The sequence below is a fragment of the Doryrhamphus excisus genome, chromosome 13 (genome assembly GCF_030265055.1).
Source record: "Doryrhamphus excisus isolate RoL2022-K1 chromosome 13, RoL_Dexc_1.0, whole genome shotgun sequence".
NCBI classification, from domain to species: domain Eukaryota; kingdom Metazoa; phylum Chordata; class Actinopteri; order Syngnathiformes; family Syngnathidae; genus Doryrhamphus; species Doryrhamphus excisus.
Window position 1 is genome coordinate 19,232,310 of NC_080478.1, and position 5,811 is coordinate 19,238,120.

Below are 5,811 nucleotides of genomic sequence, written 5' to 3' on the forward strand. Positions count from 1 at the left end.
CGTAATGAAAAATTGTTATCATTTCATATTCCAGGTATTCCTCAAAAAACATGTTTTTGATATCATGCCATTCACATTTTTAACTTACTTTTATACATTTTAAGAAATTTTAGTTTTTGTGTTACCACCCCAACCTTCCATAAGTGGGTCAAAAATGACCCGGTCAGGTTGTTTTCTTGAAATATCTTCGTAATGAAAATTTTTCATCATTTCATATTCCAGGTATTCCTCAAAAAACATGTTTTTGATATCATAAAATTTTTTCTTAAAATTTTTAAAAAAAAAAAATTTTTGTGTTACTACCCCAACCTTCCATAAGTGGGTCAAAAATGACCCGGTCAGGTTGTTTTCTTGAAATATCTTTGTAATGAATTTTTAAAAATCATTTCATACTCCAGGTATTCCTCAAAAAACATATTTTTAATGTCATGCCGTTCACATTTTTAACTTACCTTTTATAAATTTTAAGAAATTTTAGTTTTTGTGTTACTACCCCAACCTTCCATAAGTGGGTCAAAAATGACCCGGTCAGGTTGTTTTCTTGAAATATCTTCATAATTAAATTTTTTTTATCATTTCATATTCCAGGTATTCCTCAAAAAAAACATGTTTTTGATATCATGCCGTTCACATTTTTAACTTACTTTTATACATTTTAAGAAATTTTAGTTTTTGTGTTACTACCCCAACCTTCCATAAGTGGGTCAAAAATGACCCGGTCAGGTTGTTTTCTTGAAATATCTTCGTAATGAATTTTTAAAAATCATTTCATACTCCAGGTATTCCTCAAAAAACATGTTTTTGATATCATAAAATTTTTTCTTAAAAAAATTTTTGTGTTACTACCCCAACCTTCCATAAATGGGTCAAAAATGACCCAGTCAGGTTGTTTTCTTGAAATATCTTCATAATTATTTTTTTTTTATCATTTCATATTCCAGGTATTCCTCAAAAATCATATTTTGATATCATGCCATTGACATTTTTAACTTACCTTTATGCAACACACAATGGATCCTCACATTTTCTATTGTTGTACGTGGTCATTTTCTTTTTCAAAGATGTAAAAAAGTGAAAAACGAAGATGTTTTTAATATGAAATCATTCTTGTGTGGTTCTAAATATAATACTAAATATCATACAAGTGATTATTCCTAACCAAAATAGCAAAATTGTCATAAAAAGGCATTGATTCTAGTATGGGTGATTTTTGACCCCCTTATGGAAGAGTGTAGGGTCCAGTCACTCGTGCATCTAAAGGGTTAAACACAAATAGATTGGACCATTGATCACTGCTAGTTATCTCACAATAGGAAAGCCTTCCAGCTCATGCTAATGTGATATTTGATTCAATTGCGTGCACACAAACACGTGCACACAAACACACACAAAAACAAGCAAACACACACTTAGTTTGCTCTTCATTTGATTTATCTAAATGTGACACTGAAGATGAGGAATTAGAGTCAAATAACAAATAATATACAAATAATTCATTTTTTTTTCTACCGCTTATCCTCACGAGGGTCGTCACCAGCTGTCTTCTTGGGGCGAGAGGCGGGGTACACCCTGGACTGGTGGCCAGCCAATCACAGGGCACATATAGACAAACAACCATTCACACTCACATTCACACCCTTCCTGCTTTCCTAATATAATTTAAAAAATGTTTTAATGTGTTTTTTAATTTTTTTATTAAAATTTTTTAATGGTTTAATTTTATTTCAACATATAATTATACATATAATTTAAGTTTTTGTTAATTTAATTTTTTTATTTAATTTTTTTAATGTGGTTTTTATTTTTTTTATTTACATTTTTTTAATGGTTTAATTTCATTTGAACATGCATCAGATTACAATTGAATGCATCCCATAATCAGTTCCCAGTTCCACATGTCCAAAAGGAGTAGGAAGAAGCAAAGCTTATTAAATCCTACCCCTCCATCTGGTACTTTTACAATCAGTAACTGTTACATTTGTTCACTTCCTGCTTTCCTAATATAATTTTTTTTTTTAAATGTGTGTTTTAATTTTTTTTATTAACATTTTTTAATGGTTTAATTTTATTTCAACATATAATTATACATATAATTTAAGTTTTTGTTAATTAAATTTTTTTAATGGTGTTTTTAATTTTTTTAATTTACATTTTTTTAATGGTTTAATTTCATTTGAACATGCATCAGATTACAATTGAACGCATCACTTAATCAGTTCACAGTTCCACATGTCCAAAAGGAGTAGGAAGAAGCAAAGCTTATTAAATCCTGGTACTTTTACAATCAGTAACTGTTACATTTGTTCACTTCCTGCTTTCCTAATATAATTAATTTTTTTATTTTTATGTGTTTTTTTAATTTTTTTTATTATTTTTTTTAAATTGTTTAATTTTATTTGAACATATAATTATACATATAATTTAATTTTTTTTTAATTAAATTTTTTATGTGTTTTTTAATTGTTTTTATTTACATTTTTTTAATGGTTTTATTTCATTTGAACATGCATCAGATTACAATTGAATGCATCACATAATCAGTTCCCAGTTCCACATGTCCAAAAGGAGTAGGAAGAAGCAAAGCTTATTAAATCCTACCCCTCCATCTGGTACTTTTACAATCAGTAACTGTTATATTTGTTCACTTCCTGCTTTCCTAATATAATTTTTTTTATGTGTTTTTTATTTTTTTTATTACATTTTTTAATGGTTTGATTTTATTTCAACATATAATTATACATATAATTTAAGTTTTTCTTAATTTAATTTTTGCTTTGTTCGATACTGAAATATTTCCGGCCACTTTATGTTTATGTATATTTGTAATATGAGTTTTTTTCCAGCTCATATTTTCATCTATTGTGATCCTTTAGAAATGTATTTTCATTATGATGCCGACATTGTAATACATTCATTCAATATGAAGCTTTTATTCTGAAGGTACAATCACATCAGTTCTTCTGCTGCTGCTGGCTTGATGCATCTTTCCCTTTCTCTCCTCTCTCTCTCTCTCTCTCTCTCTTTTTCTCTCTCGCTCCACTGTCATCCAACACGATCCCGATGCCTTGTTAAACCTGGAGCAGCCTCCGGGAGGGATGAGCTGCCGGGTAAATTGGAACGAAGACCGCATTAAAAAAAAAAAAAAAAATAGAAATAAATCAAGGAAACAATTTAAAGGAAGTGCAAGAACGCCAACTGAGGACTGTGTTCGCCATCTATGCAAGTGTGTGTGTAATTGTGTGTGATTGTGTGTGTGTGTGTGTCGTGGACTCCCACTCAGTGATGTAAAAGGTGGATATCGGCATGTGGAGGATCAGGCACAAAGGTAAGACTCGTGAGGTTTTTCGTACGGGAACAGTTTTTTGTACTCTTGCTGCTTTTTTTTTTTTAGCTAAGATGCTAAAATATGAGTCAAATGTTAACTTAGCTAGGTACTAATAAGCGTAGTCTTTGTCTGCTTATGGGATATTTGGAAATAAAAGGGAAGGGGCCTGGTCCAGGTCCTTTTGGGGAGGGGGGGTTCTGTGGTGATGGAAGAACATATGAAGGTCTTACTCAGTTTCGGAGGTGAGGGAAATGCGGGTGGGATTTTTTTTATTTTTTATTTTTCCAAGTGCATGACGACACTTTCACACTGGGTGTGAATGGATGTAAAAAAGGGGGAGGGGGGGCGGGTGTGACAGGTGTTTCCCATGACCATGACGCTCAACGGACAACAAGGTGGTCCCTGAAGAAGACGTGAAGTTTTCTGTGTGTGTGTGTGCGTGGCCAGTCTGCATCTCAGTCCTTTTATTGGAGCCCCCCCCCCCCCCCCCCGTGGAAAGAGCTGAAGGATCTAAAAAAGCACACCTCAGTTCCACATGTCCAAAAGGAGTAGGAAGAAGCAAAGCTTATTAAATCCTGGTACTTTTACAATCAGTAACTGTTACATTTGTTCACTTCCTGCTTTCCTAATATAATTTATTTTTTTTATTTTTATGTGTTTCTTTAATTTTTTTATTATTATTTTTTAAATAGTTTAATTTTATTTGAACATATAATTATACATATAATTTAAGTTTTTTTTAATTAATTTTTTTATGTGGTTTTTAATTGTTTTTATTTACATTTTTTTAATGGTTTAATTTCATTTGAACATGCATCAGATTACAATTGAACGCATCCCATAATCAGTTCACAGTTCCACATGTCCAAAAGGAGTAGGAAGAAGCAAAGCTTATTAAATCCTACCCCTCCATCTGGTACTTTTACAATCAGTAACTGTTACATTTGTTCACTTCCTGCTTTCCTAATATAATTTCATTTTATTTAATTGTATTTTTTTAATTTAAAAAATGTTTTTAATTTTTTTTATTAAATTTTTTTTTGTAATTTTTTTATTTAAAAAATTGGTTTTAATTTTTTTATTTAAAAAATTGTTTTTTTTTAATTTAAATTTTTTTTAATTTTTTTAATTAAAAAATCATCAGACCATTAAATCCTGGTACTTTTACAATCAGTAACTGTTACATTTGTTCACTTCCTGCTTTCCTAATATAATTTAATTTTTTATTTTTATGTGTTTTTTAAATTTTTTTTTATTAAATTTTTTTACGTGTTTTTTAATTGTTTTTATTTACATTGTGCGTGCGTGGCCAGTCTGCATCTGAGTCCTTTTATTGGAGCCCCCCCCCCCCCCCCCCCCCATGGAAAGAGCTGAAGGATCTAAAAAAGCACACCTCAACGCCGACTTTAAGTCGGAGAAATAGGACTGAATTATAGATGAGTTACGTCCCAGCTGAGGGACCGCCGACGCCGTCTCCGGTTTTACTTCCAACCCGAGAACCGCACGTTTGTGCACCGATTAAAATCTCCGTCTGATTTCCTCGTAAAGTTGACGCTAATAAAAAAAATGTTGGAAATCGGACACACGTCGCTAAACGACAGAGGGGATGCTAACGGAGGAGAGCGAGGATGCGGGCGTTATTACCGCTTACAAGACAAGAGAGCGAGAGGCGGCGTCACATGTGTGTGTGTGTGAGGCGTTTCCATGGCAACCTGACAGGGGTGTGTTTGGTCCCCGGAGACGGTGTTGCGAAAACCAGAGGGGAAGCGAGGGAGAGATGAGAGAGGAAGAAGAAAAGTCTGCTTGTTAAGAAGGGGGTGGGGGGGGGATGATGGAGGGAAGAAGAGCAGGTAGGAGAGTCTCCATCATCCTATTGTTTGTTTTCTCGCCTCGCTGCAACCCCTCCCCCTCGCCCCCCGCCCCCCGCCCCTCCATATTTTAAGCAACTTGTAGGGTTCGTCATGGTGATATTTAAGTCAATACAGGCTTTTTTTTCATCAAACATTGGGATTTTTTGCACTTTTGTGGTCCTTGAATGCACCGTAATTCAAGTTAATTTGGCTACAGAAACACTGGAGTTACTAGCGATACTAGAATTATAGTATACTATATACCAGGGGTCTCAAACTCAATTTACCTGGGGGGGGCACTGGAGCTAGGGTCTGGGTCCCCCCCCCCCCCCCCCAAAAAAAAAAAAAATTAAAAAAAAAAATTAAAAACAGAAAAAATTTTTTTTTACAATAAAACCTTGCACTTTTCTCAAATATCTTAATTTTTATTTTTCTGCACAAAATAAGCTGAAAAATAAATAAATCAAGAATAAAGAAAATTAATCAGTACTAAATAAATATAATAATAATAACACCAAATAATAAAAAATTAAGAAACCACATATAGTTAATGGGTAGACAAATTATTATTTTTCAGAATAAAATGAACAAAGCATTATTAGAGCCCTGTAGACATGACAAAACACGACTATAGTC

The 5,811-nt window shown here is 32.8% G+C and overlaps 1 protein-coding gene across 1 annotated transcript in view; it reads left to right on the forward strand.

Moving 5' to 3' along the window:
* The first annotated feature begins 3,053 nt into the window (after positions 1 to 3,053).
* LOC131140469 (leucine-rich repeat and immunoglobulin-like domain-containing nogo receptor-interacting protein 2) overlaps positions 3,054 to 5,811 on the forward strand; it is a 53,474-nt gene continuing 50,716 nt past the window's right edge. The window contains exon 1 of the mRNA XM_058090930.1: positions 3,054 to 3,325. The gene's annotated coding sequence lies outside the window, so the exon portion shown is untranslated. The remainder of the gene's footprint in view (positions 3,326 to 5,811) is intronic.